This window comes from Pseudorca crassidens, chromosome 3 (assembly GCF_039906515.1).
Source record: "Pseudorca crassidens isolate mPseCra1 chromosome 3, mPseCra1.hap1, whole genome shotgun sequence".
In the NCBI taxonomy this organism is placed as follows: Eukaryota; Metazoa; Chordata; class Mammalia; order Artiodactyla; family Delphinidae; genus Pseudorca; species Pseudorca crassidens.
Window position 1 is genome coordinate 142,578,435 of NC_090298.1, and position 24,468 is coordinate 142,602,902.

General features: G+C 44.6%; 1 protein-coding gene and 1 pseudogene across 6 annotated transcripts in view; one reads left to right on the top strand and one right to left on the bottom strand.

Annotated features, from left to right (window-relative positions):
• SFXN1 (sideroflexin 1) overlaps positions 1-12,137 on the bottom strand; it is a 46,928-nt gene extending 34,791 nt beyond the window's left edge. For 4 of the 6 annotated variants that reach the window (XR_010942300.1, XM_067732811.1, XM_067732808.1 and 1 more), the window contains exon 1: positions 11,991-12,137. The gene's annotated coding sequence lies outside the window, so the exon portion shown is untranslated. Of the gene's footprint in view, positions 1-482; positions 579-10,656; positions 10,763-11,990 lie in introns of those variants that run through there. The other 2 variants (XM_067732813.1, XM_067732809.1) reach the window with 2 other exon arrangements.
• Positions 5,314-5,769, top strand: LOC137221044 (nuclear transcription factor Y subunit beta-like; annotated as a pseudogene).
• Positions 12,138-24,468: the final 12,331 nt, after the last annotated feature.

Consider the following 24,468-nt stretch of genomic DNA (forward strand, 5'->3'; position numbering starts at 1 on the left):
ATTTCCGGTCCCATCATGAACCAATACTTTCGTAAACTATATTAAAAATAAATTTTGAAAAAATGAAATAAAAAAGTGGGACACATACAAAAGCCCCCATTTTTATTATTAGGTTCAGCAGATATACTAGAACTCTATCATATTGTTATGAAAGTTCCTAAATGCTTACCCCCAATTTCTGTATTTTCCCCAATGTGAGGACACTGGCCTCGTCCAAGGGTCATAATTTGAATTTACACTTAGGCGTATAGATCACAATTTGTTTCTGTACTTAAACGTCACCAAATAAATGCTACATATAATCATGTAACTAGAAAAGACAGACAATCTGGTCTAACTCACTTCTGTTTTTGAATGGACCACTAGAAGGTATAATTCTTACCCTCAAGTAGATCGCATACTAAATACAGAACAGATGAAATTCTGACCAGGACAAAACTTTTAGCTTTGTTTTTTCTTTAAGGTCTAGAAAGTGCTCCTACCTTTAGTGTTCACTGACTGGGCACCCACCACGTGACAGATTCTTGGGCTAAATCAGTGAACAAAAGACAAAAATTCCTGCCTTGGTGGAGGTGATGTTGGGTGCTGGCAATGGAAGGCTAGACAGACAATAAACAAGGTAAGCCAAGTATCCACTATATTAGTAGGTAATAAATGGTTTGGGGAAGAATCACGATGGGAAGCATCATGAGGACAGACTGCATTTTTAAACAGGGCAGTCGGGGTAGGCCTCATGGAGAAAATAACAATGGGGCAAGCTCAAAAAGAAGTGAGGAACTGAATCATGTGCGTATCCAGGGGAGCAGCATTCCAGGGAGAAGGAACAGACATTGCAAAGGCCCTGAAGCAGGTGTCTTCAAAGAACAGCAAGAAGGCATGCAACTGGGGTGGAGAGAGGAAGAGGGAGGGAGACAGGAGATGAGGGGTCAGAGAGGTATGGGGAGGGGTTTAGTTGGAATCACTCTGTTTGGCACCTCGTGGCCACCGTGAGGCCTTTGCATTTTACCCTGAGGGAAATGGGAGTCATTGGTGGGCTCCAATCAGAGGACTTACAACTGAAAAGGATGTCTCTGGCTGCTGTGTGGAGAACGCAGTGGGGCTATCAGAGTGGATGCAGGAAGAGCAATTGTAAAGCTCCCGCAGGGATCCAGGAGAGGGCTGATGGTGGCGTAGGTGGCAGCAAGGAGGGGCCAGAAGTGCTGACGTTCTGGATACTGTGTTGATGGAGCCAACAGGATTTCCTGACATCTTGGATGTGGGGTGTGAGAGAAAGAAAAGGCATGACTCCTAAGATGTTTGACTGGAGGAGAAGCAGGTGTCAGGGATCAAACAGCAAGTTCAGGTTTGGATGGATGGAGTTTGTGACGCCTAGGGGACTTCCAAGTGGAGATGTCCAGGAGGCAGTTGCGTACGAGAGTCCAGAGTTCAGAGGAGAGATTTAGTCTGCAGATCTTCATCTGTGAGCAGAGACGGCTGAAACTCAGGCAATGGGAGAGCGACAGACAAGTGAACGTAAACCGAGAAGAGATCCGAGACCTCCAATGTTAAGAGGTCAGGAAAGACTAAGTTATAGCAAAGGAGGCTGAGAAAGAGTGACCAGTGGGTAGGAACTCAGCAGAGCGTGGTGTCCTGGAGGACAGGTGACTACTTGTAGTCCCATCGGCCAAAAGGAAGAACACCTTGGTAGTTGGTTACTCCCATCTTGGGCTAGTGAAGAGGGGGATACAACTCCTGAAGGGCCATCTAGGGAATGGGAACGCTACAAAGATGGTTATCTTGGCAAATTCTAAAAATTCTTAGCAATGGTGATGGCAAGTAGGAAGTGAATGCACAGCACATTAAATGCCCCCTCTTCGGGGCACTGTTTATTCCTGCAAGGTCACCGGCACAGACCAGTGGTTCCTAACCAACAGAACGCATTGAAATCACCTGGAGAGCTTCTGAAAAAGACAAATACTATCGCCGTTCTAGAGATGCAGACCTAGGAGGTCTCACATAAGGCTGGGCATGTGATTCTGCAGGCGCTCTGGGTCTGGACCTCCAGCTCTCTGGGCACCAGGCTGGGACTCTACATGAAGCTGGGAGCTGTTTCCTTCCCTGCATCTTTCTCTGTGCCGCCTATGACTTCCCCCAGGCCTGAGCAATCTGCAGTGCTTCCCAGTGGATACCTGATACTGATTTTTTTCTCATAAAATTGAGTACCAAGCAATATATCTTCCTTTTAAAGTATAATTCTCACTATTTCCCCTTCACACTTAATATATATAACAATAGCACAAACAAAAAATTAAAATGTAGCTTTCATAGAATTGTAGTTCTTAATAACCAACCATCTCCAATTTGTTAAATATAGGGCAAGCTTCAGGTCAAGCTGTTGAACACATGATCTGGTTTTACAACATGGTGCTTCATAAAATAAAGATGTTCTATTGCATAAGAGCTGGAGAGGATCTTAAAAATAATCCACCCAATGTTCTCTTCATGTAGGAAACAGAGGCACAGAGGGGGAAATAACTTGTCCAGGGTGTGCTCCTGGTGATGGTGGCAGAAGGAAGTGGGCGAGGATGCAAAGCCAAACTGACCTCCTGAGCACTGGTCAACCAGTTTACTCTTTCTACTCTATTACTCTCTTTTAGCTATTCCCCTCCCCCCCCCCCGCCAAAGTACAGCAATTAATGTCTGCACAGAATTGGTATCTTTGAAGCTCTCCTTTTCTCCTTTCAATAAAAACAGCTTTACTCACACCACGAAGCTCTGCGCTACGCTAACCCTCTGGTGCCTCCATAGTACATGTGAGAAGAATGCTGTGGAGGCCTCACAAAGTCTCTTTTTTGTTTTTAATTGAAGTACAGTTGATTTACAATGTTGCGTTAGTTTCTGGTGTAAAGCAAAGTGATTCAGATATATATATATATATATATACACCTATGTATGTAAGTATGTGTGTATGTGTGTCTGTATTCTTTTTCAGATTCTTTTCCATTATAGGTTATTATAAGATACGGAATACAGTTCCCTGTACTATACAGTAGGACCTTGTTACTTATCTGTTTTATATAGAGTAGTGTGCCTTCTTAAAAAGGCAAAGAGAAAGGAGATAGATGGGAAAAGGAAACCCCACATTTTCGGAGTTTCTATTGCATACAAGGAACTGGGCTGGATGCTTCCTAAGAGTGCAAGCCCCTACCATGTGCCAGTGGCAGAAGAGTCTATGTCAGTTTTCGCAACGCTGTGCTTTACGCATATTGTGCACGTTTCACAGAAGAGGAAAGTAAGATTCTGAGACGTCACTCACAGCTACCCCCTTATCTCCCGGCAAGGGAGGAAGCAGGCTTATCATCAGACGACAGGCCAAGCCCACCAAGACCCCAACACTGAACGCTCATACTGATCCACTTCGTATAGACTTGGGGTGGGCAGAATCGTGCCCGCCCAAAGATGTCCACCTCCCAACCGCCACAGGATCTGAATCGATTACCTTACGTGGCAAAGGTGGCTGCTGGGATGATTAAGTTAAGGCTCTTGAGACTAGGAAACCACCTTGGATTATCTAGGGGGGCCTGTTAATCACAAGGGTCCTTATAAGAGAAAGAGGCAGGCAGGAGAGGCAGAATCAGAGAAGTAGATGTGACAAGGGACAAGCAGAGCTTGGAGTGATGCCATGAGCCAAGGCAGGTGCACAGCTTCTGGAAGCTGGAAACAGCAGGGAAACAGATGCTCCCTTGGAGCCTCCAGAAGCAATACAGAACCATTTAGGCTTCTGGCTTCTGACTTCAGAACAGTAAGCTAATACACAGTTGTTTTGTTTTAAGGTACATTTGTGGCAATGTGCTAAATAGCAATAGGCTACTAATTCAGCACTCTTTTCCCCTACTTAAAAGGATTTTATTTTGTAAATAAGTTCATTTAGAAAACAAACTTACGGTTACCAAAGGGGAAAGGAGGGGGGGCGAGGGAGGGATAAATTAGGAGTTTGGGAGTACCATGTATACACTACTATATATAAAATAAACAACAAGGACCTACACCTATAGTTCCCTGTGTGTATAGCACAGGGAACTATACTTGGTATTTTGTGATAACCTATATGGGAAAAGAATCTGAAAAAGAACATATATATATATATATATATATATATATATATCTGAATCACTTTACGGTACACCTGGAACTAACACAACATTGTAAATCAACTATACTTCAATAAAAATAAATAAATAAAAAATTTTAAAAAGAATTTTAGTAGAACCCTATACTGGTGTAAGTAATACCAACTAGACTTGAGCGCCTGTCCTGCCCCCACCAATTTCAAAACCATAAGGCTAATCAGGAATACCATATGAACATTCTTACAAACACAGCTGATCTCAAACCAGATAAAATTTTAATTATTGACTAGGACTCCCATGTTCCAATGAGACAAGCATTTTCACACACCAACCTTCAAGCCCAGGAACAGTTTTCACTTTTTTCCCACTCTAAAAAAATAACCAGTTTCTATAATTAGGGGTCCAGTTTTCAAAAAAAATATTTCTTATTTTGCACTAAAAAAACAGTGCATCCAGGCGCTGCTGCCCTGGATCACTGGTCTCCCTCCAGTTGTGGACCTGGGAGCAGCTCTGCACATCCGGCCAAGACGCAGGGGGCCACGGCTGGGGCTCCTGACCCAGTAGCGGCCTCCGGGGCCAAGGCACACCCATGGCCTTGGTTGCTATGCGGGGGTCCCTGGGGTACATCACCTTCCTACCTGCCTCATCGCCAGGGCTTGGTGGGCTGGTCACTTGGTCGGCGACCTGCAGCATCCAGGACGCCCACCAGCTGCCGGGGTCTGCGCTTTGGGATCATCCGCCCCACAAACTCGGTACCGAGCAGTGGGCCAGGGGCTGGGGCCACCGCGGGCACCTTCGTGGGAAGGAAGCGAAGTCCCAGGGGTGGTAGGGGAAGAAATGGATTTGGTTTCCCCACTGTCTGGTTTATGCATGAAGAGCATAGCCATCCCTGAACTTGTGGTTTCTGGACTTTCCTCTCTGTCTCCTCACCAAGGTTGACGTTGGTCAAAGATCAGATACCTTTCCAGAGAGTTCTTAAGCACCACTGACCACGCAGTTCTGACAGTATTTCATGACAATGTATGGTGACAGTTTAGAACAAGTGCTTCTCAGCTAAGAATTTCTGCAAAGTAGACTGGGTAAGTCATTCTGCTGTACAGCCCTAGCAATGATACTGGGGACCACGCGGATGATTGCAAAGCCACAATGGCTCAAAAGAAAGTTTCAGAGAACAAGGTACATATATGTATATATACATACATATATGTATATATCGTCCAATTTCAGGGGTGGCAGAGATAAGGGAAAATGCCACACCTCCAAGGGACAGACTGCACGGGACACCAAACAATGTGTTCAAGGAAGTGCAAGTGTGTCAGCTTTACAACAAGCCATGCAAGTGAAAGATGCCATGGACAGACTGAGAAGAGATGAGTGGGAGGATCTTCTCTCTGCCACGTCTATCTGAGGCTTTGACAGTTATGCAGAAGGGTGGAAATATCTTCAGAAATTTAGAGGCTATAGAAGGAGAGACAGGAGAGACAGGAAAGGTGGAAATATCACAGCTACAGATTGATTAAGTGAAGAGCTTCCCAAGGAGAAATTTACTAACCAGTGACCAGCTGGTTGAATAGCTGCAGATGGTCAACTGTGGAATGTTACGGTTTACACATAATCATATCAGTAGATTTCTGATGTTCAACAAACTCAGTTTCCATGACCTGAAGAAATGATGGAATAGGGGGTGTAGAGAAGCAAAGGAGGCTGGAAGATTCTGGAACAGAGGCGTTAACAGGAACTGACCTGTGAAAGGAGGTGTCTGTATATTTAAATAGTTATAATGTTGCTTTTTTTTTTTTTTTTTTTTTTTTTTGCGGTACGTGGGCCTCTCACTGTTCTGGCCTCTCCCGTTGCGGAGCACAGGCTCTGGATGCGCAGGCTCAGCGGCCGTGGCTCACGGGCCCAGCCGCTCCGCGGCATGTGGGATCCTCCCGGACCCGGGCACGAACCCGCGTCCCCTGCATCGGCAGGTGGACTCTCAACCACTGCGCCACCAGGGATGCCCTATAATGTTGCTTTTTGACACTTGACCAACTGAGGTGTTAATTCTGACTTAAGAATCTTTTTTTAAAATGAATGATTTCAAAGAAAAGTTTGGATTGTAAAGGTATGAAAATATTTTTTTGTATGAGAAAAAAAGTGGGATTCAAAAAAAATTTCTGTAGTGACTGACATCACTTATGCTAAGAAATAAAGTCAAGGCTTTGTTACCGAAAGACAAAATCAATAAACTAAGAATGACAGCTATCTGGGGCCATTAATACTTATAGCATTAGATTGCATTTAAATGAGTCATTCCTAAGGATATTATTTTACAGATTATATACGTTAATACATTAATTAACCCCTCAAAGGGGATAGAAATAATCTCTTAGAGGGGAAAAAAAATCCTGCTAAAATTCAATCTCTTGGCTAAGGGGTTTTGGGTAAATATAGTATCATGAAGCCTCATCAAAACTCATCAAAATGAATTTCTCCAAGTTTTCTTTATTCATTCATTCATAAACAAAATTAATATATGCATTCAGTATGCACTGAAGGCCTCTCCTATACCCAGCACTGGCCTGGCCCTGGATTTGGAAAGACCCACCATGCGGTAAATAAACTGAAAGGCTAACACATTCTAATGAATACAGCCTAAATTTCCCCAAACGTACTTATAGACACCCTTCTCATATAGAGCTCATTATGGGTGGACATCACCCACCTCTGTCCATGCAGTCTTCAACTGAGTTATCAGATTACTAACCTGGGTAAACCTTATTGAAGACTGTGATATGAATGATTGTCATATCCAAATCTGTACACACTTTTCAAAAATATCTATTATTTCAGTGAAGTAAACCTGGTTTAACATCCACAATAACTCAGTCACAGAATTTATAAGTTTTTAAAGCCAAAATGAGTGCCATGACAAAGATTCTCTAGTCATAATATTGTATTACACATTATAGGCCTACTGGAAATGGTACTTAACTCCATCTTTTTTCAAGTCATTATTTAAGTTATATCACAACCTTCATCACCAATTCTGGGAGGGCAATACTGTCTCCCTTTTAGGTTAGATGTTACACAGTCAGTGCACAGCTATGCAAGGGCGAGGACCACCCCCTGACTCAGAGGCCCAGGACCACTTCCCACCACACACAAGCCTTCATGGCTGGTAAACAGTCTGCTCCAATTAGACAACGGTGATCAGTTTCATTGCCAAATAACTTTACTGAACCAGTGGGTTAGTGGAACTTGAATTTCTGGCTCCAAGCCGCACCTCCCTAACTGCCCTGTAACCTGGAATCCTCCGATGGAGGTGATGAGGGCAGGGGTGTGTAGTGGTTAGGGGCTTATGCTGGTGGAGGCAACAGACCTGAGTTCCAATGCCAGCTCCACCGACGACTCTGTGACCTTGTACACATTATCCCACTGCCCCAAGTTTCTGCATCTTTATCAGCAAAATTAGGATGCTGCTTAATAATAACACTAATGTTTAATAACCACATATCATAAGAGCCCTCCTTATATTACCCCATCTAACCCTCATAAGGGTTTGGTTACAAGGAAGCGGTGCTGCCAGGGTGTGACGTTTTATTACCTGGCTCCAGAATCCCTGCTCCTTGGGGAGGTAGTTCTGACCTGGAAAGCGGCTTCCTGGAAATCCTGATTCAGGAAAGCGGGGGTGGAGCCTAGGAAGGTGATCCTTAAGAAATACACCAGGGGTATCCTATGATCAGCTAAGTTTGGGAAACACTCTGTGGGAAAGGATATAAAACCTATAGATAAATAACCAAATGCCCTACCAGTTAAGGGAAGATTCTTACTCTCTTTCAGGGGCAATAGAAATATTTAGATGACTCCATGGCCACTCAGGCTGGTTGCTGGCTGGGTCCTGTCGAGGAAGGCTCCCTGCCCTGCAGCCTGGTCTGCTGAGTACCTACCCTGCCAACCCACGGAATTGAGAACTGGACTTGAACCACTGCAATCTGGATTAGAGTCCTGACTCTGTCTCTTCCTTTCTAAGCATGTCACTGGGGGAGTCATCTCCCCTCTCTGAACCTCAATTTTCTCGTCTGTAAGATGGAGATGAGAGTTGGCTGACACAGTTGGAAGAATTAGGAAACTGAAGTGTGCAAGAGGGCTTTATTGACCTTTATTAAGTGTAAAGGGCTAAACAAAGGTAGGGTCATTACTAACATGTCATTCTCCAAGCAAGGAATCTCCTGCCCTCATTGGCTCAAGTCCTGCACAGAAACACAGTGGCTGGTAGTATTGGTGGGGTTGGTGGTGGGGGGAGGGTGGGGAATGCAAGGGCACTTGGCTTCCTGAAGATGATGCCTAAGAAAAGTGATTTTCCCTGAGATAAGCTTTATTTCAAACTTTTAGCTACATGCCAAGAAAATGCTTAACTACTGGAAAAAAAAAAAGAATTTTCCAAAACTTCACAGAAAACAAACTAGCAGGGAATGTGCTTTCTCAGGGACTTGGTAAGAAAGACCTTTAACCCTGGCTAAAGATTAACAACGGTAATTAAATTATTAAACTGGAAACTTATTGTTAGTTATGTTTTAACTAACATAATGCAGTTGTTTACTGCATTTGAAAGAGTTGAAAAAGAGTCTGGTTGCTCTTGGTTTATTTAGTTAGGGCCAGAGAGGTGTGATGTACCCTATCAAAGTCACTATAGGGGTACATGGCTGAGCACCCATTGTGGGCCAGACACAGGTGTTCCACGCGTTACTAGACTGCTGAATTCTCACTTCAGCTAAGAAATTTCCCCCTACTTTGCAGAGTTACTCAGAGAAATCAAGGGCCACGCCCAAGAAGGCAGTTCGGCCTGACTTTATACCCCACTTCTGACCCTTGCGGGGCCAGAAGTGATGTGTCTGGCAAGGGCAGTCACGTTCATTGAAGGCACACATTTCCTCATTTGGCTTTGCGATGGTCGTCCACACACAGCATTTCTCTCTTATGGGCATGGCCACACAAGAGATCAAATTATAGATCAGAGGGGCTTCCCTGGTGGCGCAGTGGTTGAGAGTCCGCCTGCCGATGCAGGGGACGCGGGTTCGTGCCCCGGTCCAGGAAGATCCCACATGCCGCGGAGCGGCTGGGCCCGTGAGCCACGGCCGCTGAGCCTGCGCGTCCGGAGCCCTGTGCTCCGCAACGGGAGAGGCCACAACAGTGAGAGGCCCGCGTACCGCAAAAAAAAAAAAAAAAAAAAAAAAAAATTATAGATCAGAAAGTTGAATCCTGTGCTAAGAAGCAGATTCTTTCAAAGGGCATTTCCACTCAGCAATGGCTTTCTGTTGCATACCCTCCTCTATTCCAGGGACAGGTCTGCATGGAGACATGGGGCCTGTGTAGTAGAATCAGGAACCCATGGGGAATGAATGCCTTCTGTCTGTCTCCCTGCCACCATACTCCCTGCCTCCACTCCCCATCCACATGGCAGATCCCATTCTTCTATGAACTTTAAAACACCCAGGTAACAATACAATCATTGTTCATATTCTGGTGAACCTCAAGATCAACTTTGGGTTTCTTAATCAATTTCTTATGATGAGTGAAGTTCTTATCCATTTTTTAAAAAAAATTCTATTAGTTTTTACTTGAGATGGTGGTATCACCCTGTAAAAATAATAAAGTACTCCCGAACTGTAGTATTTTGGACATATTCAGTTGAATATTTTCCCACCTACTTTAAAGAATCAAGTAACAGATTATATATACTGTGTATGAAAATATTTCACAAAGTAATAGCAGTTAACTAAAAACTTAATAACTTTGAACTTTGTATAATTAAGTATAGGTTTGATATGTATTCTGACAATAATTTTTCACTGTCTAGGTAAGATTCAGCCTTTTAAAAAAATGACTTAGTGCTGATTTCTTACCTTTAACCTCAAACAAAAGGTTGGTTCTATTCACAGTTATACTCCAACCGAATGCATCTAACCACGGCTTGCTTAGTAGGATGTAGATGCCATATTTCATTCTAATGCATCAGAGAGCAAAGAAGTTTTATGATGGATCTGCTCTAAGGGTCACTGCTGCTCTGGTTGTCTTCTCAGCTTCCTCTGCAGGAAGTGAGGAGGGGGAAGGGGTTCCCTCCCTCTGACAACATCTTTCTATACTCATCCACATGGGATTTCATAAAACTTTTACAGAATATTAAAAGCATTCTAAATATTTTCCTGATCCTGAATTACATCTACCCCTTGCTATACAGCTTCTTCTCTGACAACTGCAAGCACAGATACCCCTTTCCTGAAAGCCCATGGGACTTAAATGCTTGCCTGCTCAAGCAAAGCCTTGAATACATACTTAAAGCAATCATATGTTAGAGCTGGATAGAAACCGATATATCCTCCTCTCCAAACACCATCATTTTTTGCAAACTAGACAACTGCAGTCCTGAGGCGAGAAAGGAGCTGCTTGAGGTCCCAGAACCTCCTGGTGGAGCCTCCACTCATCCTCCCAGATTTCCCTCTCAGCTTACAGCTCTTACATGGCAAGTTCAGCACCACAAGAGCTGCAAAGTCTCCTTATTTACCTGTATACCCGCCTTGCACCTATTACAGTGCCTGGAACATGGAAGCAGCTCAGCAAACTGCGGATGGGCAAAGGAAGAGAAAAGCTGGAGACACGCAAGTAAAAATCTAGAAGATGAGGCAGAAGAGAGATTATGACTGAGGAAAAGTAAAAACAAAATGCCATGGGGCTTCAGAAGGCAGTTGCCCATGGAGTGGTTAAGTGCCCGAGCTCTAAAGTCACTCATACTGAGCTTTCTCATTCAGGCACTCAACAAATATTCAGTGAGGGTCTCCCTGGTGCAGGGAACAGACAGATGAGCAAGACAAACAGAGGCCCTGATCACAAGCAGAGAATCAAACAAGCAAGTAAACAGTTAATTTCAACTGGTGACAAATTCTCTTAAGGAAAAAATCACAGGGGTAATCTAACAGAGGATGTGTGCATGAAGGGGCAATTTCAAACAACACAGCCAAGGGAGAGCATCTCTGAGGAAGTAACATGTAAGCTGAGACTACAGATGACCAACTGTGTGACTTTAGGCAGGTTACACAACCTCTCTGAGCCCCAGTTTCCTTCCCCATCTGGATTAGGAAGGCAAGGCCAAGTACCTCATGGGGCTGGAGGAATGTAAAAGTAGATGGACCTGAATCACCTGCAAACTCTTAGTAGGCATTGTGTCTATTGTCATTCTGAGAAGGTTAGAGGCTCGTGACAAGTGGGAAAGCTCAGGCGGTCAGCACGGAAATGCAAGCTCCGGGCAGGATCACTCCTGTTCCCATTACCTGCTTTTCTCTTCCCTACTAGATTGCGAGTTCTAGGGCAGGGGCCAGGTGGTCTCTGATCTCCGAGCCCCCCCTCTGCGCCAGGAGGAGAAGCCAGGAGCTAGGAGCTTGAGGGGCGTGGGGGTCGGTGCCACCGAACCACCGAGCAATCGCTCGCGCCAGTCCCCGCCGTGGCCTGTCCCCGCGGCAGCCATCTTGGGTGTCCTCCCCGCCGCGAGTTTCGTCACGCGGCCGCGGGGACAGCGTGGCAGGGCGCGTGCGGGCGTGGATGGGTGAGCCCCCTCCCATGCCGGGAGACCCACTCCACCGCGGGGGCTCAGGGGGAGCTCGGAGGAGGTCAGGCTGCTAGAGATGGGGAGCTCAGGCATTGGGATGGCAGGGGTCTCCAAGGTGTAGGGACCCCCTGGCACGGGGAGTCTCGGGCATGGCGAGGGGGCTTCTGACCTCCCAGCCCCGGTGTCTCCTGGCAGCCGGCCCGCGGGAGCGCGCCCCCGCTCCAGCCCGCGCCCCTCCGCCAGGCTCCCTGCGCGTTTCCAACCCACAGCACCCGGGTCCGCGGCCCACGACTCACCGCTCCCCCCCGGCCACAGCCCGCGCCGCTCTGGGGACCCGCTCAGCGCCGCCTCCGCCGCCACCGGAAGCGCTTCTCCCGCCACGGCGGCCCTGCGCGCCGCCGCCGTCCGGAGCGCGCCCTCAGAGCGCGTCCCCGTGCGGAGCCCAGAGGCCCGGCTGGGCTGGGCGGCGGCCGCGCGCGGGAGGCCCCGGACGCGCCATCGCAGTCGCTGCGCTCTGGAAGCAGCCTCCGCCTGGTCCAGGCGCAATCCTCTGTCCCCGCGCTTTTGCTTCTGGCTCCATCATGAACTCCGAAGTTCACCCTCACCGCGGTGCGGGCTCCGTGCCATGTTTCCCATTTTGGTTTCCCCGAGACCGACCCCTTACTTGATCACTTCTCAGTTCCCAGGGTCTTACATAGTCAGCATCCTCTCATTCATTCATTCAAACCATTGTTTCCCAAAGTGTGGAATTTGGCACCACTGGGGCTACAAGGCGATTTTAGGTGGTACAAGGGCCATGACCTGATTTATGTCTAAACAAGAACCATCATCCTGGCTGCTGTGTGAATAGGCTGTAGAGGAGATGACGTGGAGGCAGAGGAGCCAGTAGGGAGGCTACCCGGGGCTAACCAGGGGAGAAATGACGGTGGCTTGCACCAGGTTGGTAACAGGAGAGGCGGTGAGAATTATTGGATTCCGGGTATATCTTGGAGACAGGTGAAATTTAATAAGTAGTGAAATTAAATCATGTTCATGGATAGGAAGATTCGATTTTTAAAGTCGTAAATTCTCCCCAAATTAACCTAAAAATATAATGCAATACCAAACAAAATTCTGTCAACTCTAGTGGGTATAAGAGTTTGGTGTATAACTTGACAGGGTGACTGTAAAATGTATATGAAAAATAAAGAGCCAGAAATAGCCAAAACTATTTTGAAGAAAAAGAGCAGGGTGGAGTGACTCATCCTATGAACACAGAGAGGTTGTGTGTTTGTGCAGGGATCAACAAATAGTGCAGGCAAATAAGAGGTACCAGACACACACCCTGCACATACAGAAACCTTCTATTAGCTGCATCCTAAGTGAACGGGAAGGTTAGATATTCATTAAATGACGCTGGGGCAATTGAACCCCTACCTTAAACCATATATAAAACTGAACTTCAGGCACATTAAAGACCCAAATATGAAAAACAAAACTCCCAACTTTTTAGCAGACAATATAGGAGGGTATCTTTATGACTGGGGATAAGGATGCATTCTTAAATAAACACAAAATGGATGGAATATAAAGGAAAGATTGAAAAGTTAAACCTCATTAAAACTAAAAAAGTCATGCTCATCAATGATAGCATAATAAAAGGGAAAGAGTTCACAGACTGGCAGGAAATATTTTCAATACATGATCTGGCAAAGAATACATATGGAGAAAATATTAAAAAGTTTTCAAATTAATAAGAAAAAAGAGAAACAATCCAATAGATAAACAAATAAAAAACAAGAAGCATGCAATTCACGGAGACAGAAAAACAAATGACCCTGATACCTAAAAAAAAAATCAACCTGGCTAGGGATTTGGGCACTCAGCGTAGGTTTCACAGATAGTTTTTTTTTTTTTTTTTTTTTTTTTTTGCGGTAAGTGGGCCTCTCACTGTTGTGGCCTCTCCCGTTGCGGAGCACAGGCTCCGGAACCGCAGGCTCAGCGGCCACGGCTCACGGGCCCAGCCGCTCCGCGGCATGTGGGATCTTCCCGGACCGGGGCACAAACCCGTGTCCCCTGCATCGGCAGGCGGACTCTCAATCACTGCGCCACAAGGGAAGCCCTACAGATAGTTTTTTGGTGGGACTCCTCATTCTCAGAATTCCTAGGAACGTTTAACCGGTTTCTGTTCTTTACTACACTCTGTGCCAAGTGTTGGGCTCAAAAAGATTTAAAAAAATTCCTCCCTCAAAGAGCTTAGTGTCAAGGAGATATATATATATGTAAACAAGTAGTTACAATAGATGATTACAACTCAGTATAAACATTGCAACAACATACTTTGGGTGATGTAAGTGCGTGAGCACAGGAGGGATGCCCCGCTCTGCCCGCAGAATGGTGATGTGAGAGAGGTCTGGTAGATACAAAGTGTATCCGTTATCTGTTGCCACGGTGATGCTATAGCAGAACCACAAAAAACCTCAGGAGTATACAAAAAAAAAAAAGGTTATTTTTGTTTCTACATCTATGGGTTGGCTGGTGGTTCTGCTGATCAGAGCTGGGCTCTGCAAGGCTTCCTTAGTTGGTGGCTTTGTGGGTCTTGGCAGGGTTTTCTCACTGTCTGAGTCTCCAGCTAGGACATGTGGACTGACTTGGCTCTGTTCCAGGTCTCATTTTTCCAGCAAAGTTACGGAGAGAGAATCCTCAAGGCTGCCTTCGCTTCTGCTTTAGCCTATTGGTCAAACCAAGTCACAAGACCAGCCCAGATTCTTTATCTCTTGATGGGATGAGCTGCAAAGTGACATTATAAATAGATGTGATATATAGACAAGTGGAGACTTGGGGGCTTTCTTTTTCAAAAATTCTTTCTTGTGTGTATTTTGCCTTCCCAGCTTCCCAGTTTCTTTTGGGGATCTCCTCTCTCTCACTTCATTTGATCCTGGTCAGATTGTCAGTCATGGGACTTTTATCTTCTCACGCCTGCCACTGCCATGGATATGTGACCCAAGCTCGGCCAAACAGAATCCCGCTCTGAATTTATATGTAGACACCGGGAAAAAGAGAAGTCATCCCCCTCCTCTGACCCTATAGGGGTTGCTAAGCTGGGAGAATGTGGATCAGGGGCTGCCAGGGCTGCTCTTTTTGCCTGTTTGCAGAATTGCAAGTAAGCTGAAAGAAGGCAAGAGAGAGAGTTCAGATGACATAACTGCAGGCCCTGGGCTCAGCCAATCCTGAAGCTAGGTCTACCTCCTAGGCTTCCAGTTATAAGAGCCAATAAATCCACCCACATACAGTTTTTGTTTTTGTTTTTGTTTTTTTAAATCATAAGCTCTGTTGAGTTGGGGTTCTGTCTCTAACTGACTGGGGCTTCATTTTTAAATCATAAGCTCTTTTGAGTTGGAGTTCTGTCTCTAACTGACTGGGGGCTTCACAGAAGTGGTGACATTTGAGCTGAATGAAATCAAATTTGAAAAATCAAGGAAAAGAAGGAAGATGAAGGAAGAAGAAATGAGCTAAGGTTTAAAGAATAAAAAGCAGGTGTCCACATGTGTTCCTACCATTGTTTTAAATAAACGTCTTTCAGAAAGAACTTCCAAGGAAGCTAAAGCAGTATTTTTCACCTTTGTTGATAAGGAAACTGAGGGCTTGGGAATTCTTGCTAGTCTAGCATTGACAAAGGTTGCAAAACCCTGGCATTTTAATATGGACTTTGAACTGTTCAGGGCATGGCAAAAATGAAACAACGCTTAAGTCAGCAAAGATAGGGGGACATTTCTGAGCATAGCAAAAGTTCCGTGAGCTGAGCAAAGATCTTGCAGAATATATCACAAGGTGAGAGTTTCCTCATGGAAGAACAGGGAATTCAGTGAGACTTAATATGTTTCTTTTAAATTAATATTTAAATGAAAACCTTAAGTTACAGATTCAATTAGCAAATTTATTTGTGATGATAAAAGAAATGCATAATCATGAATTTGAGAGGTGTGGAAAACTTCATGTACACACTCCATGCTGTTCCTCAGCTCTCTCCCTGGGAGATTTTTAGTATGTTTCCTTCTAGGATTTTCTTTTCTTTTCTGACCTAATCAAACTTCTGTTCTTCCTGAGCCTTATAGGAGAAGGAACATAGGGGAATAACAGTCATTGAGTGCCCACTGTGAGTTGGGCACATAGTAGACACTTTCACAAACATCTTTTCTAGTCCTCAGAGAAACACTGAGAGGTTAACTACTTGTATTAGTCAGGGTTCACTGAGAGAACAGAACCAATAGGATACATCTCTATCTCTATAGCTATCTATCTATCTATCTATCTATCTATTTTTCCTAAGGAATTTTTTCACATGATTGTGGGAGCTGGCAAGCCTGAAATTTATAGGACAGACCAGCAGGCTGAAAGCTCCTATTGATGCTGTAGTGTTGAAAGGCTGAACTTCTCTGGGCAAATCAATTTTTGCTCTTAAGGCCTTCAACTGCTTAGGTGAGGCCCACCCACATTATGGAGGACAATGTTCTTTATACAAAGTCAACTGATTACAGATGTTAACCATATCTACAAAATGCCTTCACAGCAGCACCTAGATTAGTGCTTAATTGAATAACTGGGTTTCTAGACTCGCCTAGCTAACACATAAAAGTAACCATCATATTACCCTTCCCCTGATTTTATATCTCCATTCACTCTTGCCTCTAACAATTCATCCCCTGATCTTTTGAAAATGTGAATCAGATCAATTCTTGCCCCGCTTTAAAATCCTCAATGGCTACCAGTTTTATTTACAGTTAAATTTGAACTTTCCATCATGGCCTATGGACCCTCATGATCCGTCCTGTACTATTTCTGTGGTTTCATGTTAATATCACTAAACTTCCTGACTTCTGAACAGGCCAACTTATTCCTACCTCAGGTGCTTTGTATATGCTGGTCCAGCTGCCTGGAATGCTTTCAGGTCAAATATCACCTCCTCAGAGAAGCCTTCCTTGACCACCTGAGTAGGAGTAGCCCCTCCCACTCCCCCTGGAGCTCATCACTCTTTTATTTCTTTTACTGCACTATTACTATCCAAAATCACCTTGTTGACTCATTTGTTGACTTGTTTCTTCTCTGTCTCTTGCACTAGAATGTCCCACCATAAGGGCAGTGGTCCTGTCTGCCTTATCTGCCACTGTATTCTCAGCTCCTTGAACAATGCTTGCCGCAGTTACCCTCCCCGCTCAAATCACGCCACAGCACCACTGTGGTGAGGATCCTACGGCCTCCACCCCGGATGTCGGACCCTGCAGCTTACACAAGAGTTACTCATGCTCCTGGAACTGCTTACTACAGCCGCTGCTGGAACGGATACGCCACCGCCTGGGCAGGCGCATCTGATTGGCTGAGCCGCGGTCACGTGCCAGCGCCACATCAAAACTTTTCTGTAGATGTCTAGCACTATTTCTAATTAGCTTTGTCTGTTCTGGAACTTGAGCTAAATGGCATCATATAGTATGTGCTTTTTTGCGTGTGTGTCTGGTTTCTTTCACTCAGCATGTTTCTGAGATGTATCCATGTTGTTGGATGTAGCTGTAGCTTGTTTTTTCCTAATGTGTAGAATTCCACTTCATATGAATAGACCACAATTTTTGTGTCCATTTCCCAATTGATGGACATTTACAGTGTTTCCAGTTTTTGGTTATTATGAATAAAGCAGCTGTGATATAAACAGTCATGTACAATCTTTTTATGGATAAAAGAGCAGTTCTTTTTTTGCATTTAGTTCACATGTTTGGGGCATGTGTCTTCACCTAATTTCTGCCTCCAGAGTGATGTTACCAAGATCTGAAGCTCACGTCACTCCCCATGTGAAAGTTGGTTCTTGCCTCCTGATAAAGTCCAACCTCCCTGGTATGGTATTCACGGCTTTTTGATACTGACCTTAACTTCCAATCCATTACATCTTTTGCCTTACACCCTGATACAGGCACATCGACCAACTCACTGTTTCTAGAATGTACCAGGTTGTTTTCTTCCTCTTGGCCTTTGTACAGCTTTCGTCTGGAATGCCTTTCCCCAGAGAGTCTTGATTCCTGGACAAACTGTTACACATCCCTCAAAACCCAGATGAAAGACACCTCCTCTAGGGAGCTGTCCTTCAGTTTGTCAGGCACTTTATTGTACTCTCCACTGGGTACACACTTTGGTATAAATGTTTCGTATTAATGTTGTAGGAGGACTTATTTCATCACATAAATTTCTATGATCATGGTCTGTCTCCTCTTCTTGTCTGTGAGCTCTGGAAGGCAAAGAAGGACGCTCAGAGCTGTGAAGTAATGTACCTAAACGCCACGCAGCTTCTATGACTGAAGGTTTGCCTGATTCCAGGTTAAATGCTCTTAACACCACAGTGCATGGTGGAGTACATGCTCATCGCCATGTGCAAGGTTAAAGGAGACCAGGGGTTGGAGCTCAAAGGGCCTGAGGGTCTTGGTCTTGGTCTTGGTGATGAGAACAGAAGAGAGCATGGAGCTGGGCCGAGTGGTCGGGGCGTATCTGCTGGAGAGTGCAGAGTCCTCCCAGCCCAGCACATTGTTGCCATGGTAGTATGAGCTCCGAGGGGCCACATCTACTGATTTGTTTCAAGAAAAACCAGAAATCCACAAAAGATGTAGAGTTTCCTAATTTTTGAATGTTGCTAAGTTATTTTAAGTACAAGGTAAGACAATCCAAAAACATCTGTGGGCTGGATTCAGGCCATTTTTCACTCATTTGCTTCTTGTACTTCAAACATCGTCATGCAACATCTGCATTCTGATCATTCTTACTTTGGAAAGTTAAAAATAGGAATGTTAAGTGACTGCTTGTAGCCCAAACAGAGATGCACCTGAAAACCAAGGCAAATGTCCTAGTTTTCTCTGATGTCCCATTTGTTTGTTGGTTTACTCACCACGTTCTCTGATGCTGCATCAGGTTAAGGCCCATGAGGGTACAGCGGCCACCGAGGTGAGTTAGACACAGTCCACCTGCTGGTAAGACACTCAGGGCCCAACACAGGCAGGGCCAGGTGGTCTCAGCAGCAGACATGGAGCCTGGAGGAAGACCCAACTGGCCTTTTCTGTGTACATGTTGGGGAAGGGTTCCTGACAGAGGTAATAGGTGAACCAGGGCTTAAGGGACAAGTAGGAGAAAGCAAGGTAAAGGGGCAGGAAAGGACATTCTTTGCAGGGGGAGCAGTATGTGCAATAACATAGAGGCCAACTGGTTGGGCATGGGTGGGAGAGCTGTGGCCCATGTGGGGAACGATGGGCGTGGGGTGGGCTTGCCTGTAGATCTCAAGGGGTGGGGATAGGTGGAGATGAGGCACCCAGACAGGAGAGGGGTGCATTGCTAGAGGGCATGTAGGAATCCTCCCAGGGAGGGGTGAGGTCAAAGCTGGAAAGAGTATCCTCATGGGTTCCTTCATTGGAGAGATTAGGGAGAGAATGGGGCCAGGGCCAGGGCCCAAGAAGGGAAAACTAAGGGACCAGCAAAGCAAAATGGACAAATGAGCAGCTTAGGGCATTTACGGAGGCAGAGTGCTGGCAGAGCGGGATTTCATGCTGTTTGCCTAAGTCCTACCAGGGTCCTTTTAAAAGGCTGCAGCTTGGAATCACCTGGGGATCTTTAAAATCTTCCCAATTTTATCCAATTTCCTGGGCCACAACCCAGATGAATTACATCAGGATCTTAACAGGCAGGACCTGGAATCTGGAGTTTTTTTTTTTTTTTTTTTTTTTTTTTTGCAGTACGCGGGCCTCTCACTGTTGTGGCCTCTCCTGTTGCGGAGCACAGGCTCCGGATGCACAGGCTCAGCGGCCATGGCTCACGGGCCCAGCCGCTCCGCGGCATGTGGGATCCTCCCGGACCGGGGCACGAACCCGCGTCCCCTGCATCGGCAGGCGGACTCTCAACCACTGCGCCACCAGGGAAGCCCTGGAATCTGGATTTTTAATGCTTCAGTGTGAAGCCAGGGATGGAGGGTCACAGCAGTAAAGGATGGACCAAACAGCAAACCCACAGAATCATCCTTCAGTTGATTAAAAGTGGCCCCTCCTGTTCTTGAGGTGAGGGTAGTTGGCTACAGGGATCTTTGTGGGTAATTGCAGAGTTGACCTGCCATCTGCCCAAGATGGGGGCTGGCCTGTGGGCAGCAGGCAGACAGGCCTTAGGCTTCTGTACCTCAAATATGCAGACAATAATCCTGAAAGCATTCTTGTTTGGGAGTGAAAACTCAGTGTATCACACACAAAGCATCTGAAAAACACATCATGAATTGGCTCTGTTTTAAAATAAAGCAACGCTGAATATCACTTGGAAGCCAATTATGTCTTAAACAGGTTCTGGAGGCTAAACACAATGTTGATTATTCTGAGAAAGCTGAGTCACTCCATTATGCGTTTTAAGAAACTCGTTCATTAGTCAAATTAATCTTAACATAATAGGAGAGAAATAAGGGAGAAATAATACTTCACATTTCTTTTTGCTCAGGTTAAGGACTTGCCGTTCCTTTTCCGTAATTTTTCTGAAAAGAATATGACATCCTGCTCGTCCTTTAGGTCCAATCCATTCATCCATCCAACGTACATCTACTGAGCATCTATTCTGTGCTGGCACTGGACAGGCACCAGTGAGTGAGAATGAGTCCCTCGCTTGGGGGAGCTTACACTCCCATGGGAGACAGACAATAATCCAATACATACAGGATTTCAGGGAGTGAAAAGTGGAATGAAGAAAGCTGGATAAGAGGACAGAGTAAGGTAAGGATGGAGAGGGGGCTGATTTTAGAGGGGATGTTCAGGGAAGGCGTCTTTGTGGAGGTGACATTGGAACAGGGACCCTGATGAAGGAGGGAAGGAGCCAGTCCAGATCAGGGAAGAGTGTTCCAGGCAGAGGGAAAGGCCAGTGAAATAGCCTCAGGACTGTCCTAAAAGCAGAGGCTACAAAGAAACCTTTGAGTTGATACGTGAATTTCTGATAATGTTGATCAGTCTGAGACTCAGGGCCCCAGCTGGCACGTATAATACCTTGGTAGAAGTTACAAAAGGTCAGTCTCTCTGGCAGACAAATTACTAAAAGGCTCTCCTACCTGTGATTAAAGCAGCTCCAGGTTGGCCCAGCTTATAAGCAGAGCCCCTGATGGATTCTAGCTCCCCCTCACTCCCTTGCCCAGGGGCATCTTTGTGCAGTGCACAGACTGTACAACTGCATGTAGCAGCCCTCACTGAGGTTCATTTAAAACAGACTCACCCAAGCCATAGGAAAATGATAAGATGGAATAGACTTTCTTTTTCTGGATATTTTTAAAATTTATTTTACTGAATCATAGTTGATTTAAGATGTTTTGTTAATTTCTGCTGTATAGCAAAGTGATTCAGTTATACATACACATATATATATACATACACACATGCATTCTTTTTAATATTCTTTTCCATTATGGTTTATCACAGGATATTGAATATAGTTCCCTGTGCTACACAGCAGGACCTTGTTGTTTATCCATTCTCTACATAATAGTTTTTATGGGTTTGAAAATGCTTACCAAGAAGACTGAAACTGTTGCAGTGGGATAATATTTTGAGAGGTCAGCTGGTTAGCTGATTAACCGGTCTCCTCCACCAACCTCCTTTCTGGTCCCCTTCAAATGACTAAGTTGTTCTGGGCCAACTTCCTTTATTCTTTTCCTTTATTTCTTCCTTTATTCTTCTTTCCTTATTCTTTTCCATTATGGTTTATCACAGGATATTGAATATAATTCCCTGTGCTATACGGTAGGACCTTGTTGTTTATTCATTCTATATATAATAGTTTACATCTGCCAACCCCAAACTCCCAATCCGTCCCTCCCCCACCTCCCCTCCCCCTTGGCAACCACAAGTCTGTTCTCTATGTCTGGGAGTCTGTTTCTGTTTCAGAGATAAGTTCATTTGTGTCGTATTTTAGATTCCACATACAACTGATATCATATGGTATTTGTCTCTCTCTTTCCGAGTCACTTCACTTAGTTTGGTAATCTCTAGGTCCATCCATGTGTGCATATCTTTTTTGTTCCTTCTAACTGTGGATACAATTCCTTGGAGTAAAGCCACAATATTTTACTCATCCGCTATCCATGATGGGCACCAGGGTGCCTTCTACTTCTCAGTGCCGCAAACAACTCTGTGATAAATGCCTTCTCTTATGTCCAGTAATGGTCCTATTTAATAAAGACTCTGGGAACGTACGGAGGGGTGAGATTTCTGCACATACAAGCACACTTAATTTAGATACGTACTGCCAGAGAACTCCCCAGAATGGCAGCAATATCTAAACACTCACCAGCAGTGTGCAAAAAGGCCCTGTTCCTCACATCTCACCAAGAATTACCATTATCCTTCTCTCTGATCTTTGCCAGTCTGATGGGAATAAAGTTCTATATTATTGTTTTGATTTGTAGTTCTTTGGTTATCAGTGATTTTGAGAATCTTCTCATCTACTTAGCACTTGCTTGATCATATTCATTGCCTTTTTTTTTTTGCGGTACGTGGGCCTCTCACTGTTGTGGCCTCTCCCATTGCGGAGCACAGGCTCCGGACGCGCAGGCTCAGCGGCCATGGCTCATGGGCCCAGCCGCTCCGTGGCATGTGGGATCTTCCCAGACTGGGGCACGAACCCGTGTCCCCTGCATCGGCAGGCGGACTCTCAACCACTGCGCCACCAGGGAAGCCCGCCTTTTTTTTCTGAAAGCAGTTTTTCTGTCTTTGTTCCTTTGCACGTGTTCCGAGTCTGTTGTAAACACTGTGAATATCTTCTCCCAACTTGTCATCCTTCTGTTAACTTTGTCTACAGTGTGTTTTGTTGAACAGAATTTTTTTTCTTTGTCTGAAGGTTTTATTTTATTTTTATTAATTTTTCTTGTAGTATAGTTGCTTTACAATGTTGTGTTAGTTTCTGCTGTACAGCAAAGTGAATCAGTTTTATGTATACATATATCCCCTCTTTTTTAGATTTCCTTCCCATTTAGGTCACCACAGAGCTTTGAGCAGAGTTCCCTGTGCTATACAGTAGTTGAACAGAAATCTTTAATGTTGATGTAATGAAAGCCACTTACTTGTTTCCTTATGTTTTTAGCTTTTGAGGTCTGGTTTTAGAAGGTCTCCCCCAATGCTAGGTTGTAAAATTACTCTCCAATATTTAATTCTTTAGCTGTGTAATTTTATGTTTCACACTTAGGTCTTTAATCAATCTAGAATCTACTTTTGTATATAGTGTGATGTAGGAATTCAACTTCATTTTTCTCTAAAGAATGAGCCTGTTTTCACTATACTGTCTACTAAATGGTGGATCAGGGGATTTAAGGAGTGTAGGATTTACTCCTTCCCCAGACTGGGAATGATTTCATCATGCTTAAGGAAGAGGAGAGAAGAAGAAGAATGCTGAAAATCCAGATATTAATATGTTCCAGGGAGAGGGAACCTGCCTCTTGCTTCCCTGGCAGACTTTAATGAGTCTAGGGAGATGGAGTCTTAGCTTCATAGAGATTCTCAGGCTCTCAGGTATGGGTTATGGAAACAGAGCTAATAGATCCAAAGAGTGCTTGCAGGCAGAAATGAGGGATATATAAATACTGACATTTACATAGGGGTATGTGAATGTGAAAATAGCAACCTCTTTGAATTAACGAAAGATTGATGGGCCCTTCTAACCTGCCTTGGAACTTAGATTCAACCCCAAGAAAATGTGAGGGTAGGTGAACTTTTAATTAACTAAGATAAAATTTCAACCACCTCAGTGGAATGGGAGCTTGAGATAGAGATTTGGTTCATTTACAGAAATTGCTCACATTATTGGCTGAGTAAAGCTCAAATATACATCTTTGTTATTTCACTTTTGTCTTAATATATCAATCAATAATTTTTTAGAACTAAACTTGCTGATCAGTTACAACCATAGTTTGGCTAAGAATACAGGAATTTGGTAAAAATCAATGAAACATCTTATGAGAATCAGTTGCCTATGTGATATAATAAAGAGTATTGTATAATTTATTGTAATTTTAAAATTTTCTTCTACACATCCTTTGTATCAGTGTATTTATAATAAAATTATTTTATATATGTATATATATATTTCTCAGAGTACTGGTTGTTAAACATATAACCTACAACTCTGGCTCAAGTCTCAATTTTATTTAACTATCTACTCTCCCCACATGTCACCCAGGAGTAAGTTTTAATTACTCTAAGCCATTATTTGCTGTTTCAGTTTCTCTTTTTGCTGAGGATTGATTCCATATGGCCATGTAACTCTGTTCTGGCCAATGAGATATAAGAGGAAATCGGCCGGGAGGCTTCTGGGAAAAGTTTCCTTGCACTAAAAAGAGATTTTTTTTCACCAAGTACTTTTTTCTATGTCTGAATCTGTAATGCCTGTGTGATGTCTGGAATTGTGGCAGTCATCTTGTTGCCATGAGGAAAACGAACTGAAGATAAAGCCACATTCTAAAGAGGGCAGAGTGGGGGATTCCCTGGGGGATTCCCTGGTGGCACAGTGAGTAAGAATCTGCCTGTCAATGCAAGGGACACGTGTTCGAGCCCTGGCCCGGGAAGATCCCACATGCCACAGAGCAACTAAGCCCATGCACCACAACTACTGAGCCTGAGCTCTAGAGCCCGCAAGCCACAACTACTAAGCCCACGTGCCACAACTACTGAAGCCTGTGCACCTGGAGCCCATGTTCCACAACAAGAGAAGCCACGACAACGAGAAGCCCGCGCACCACAATGAAGAGTAGCCCCCGCT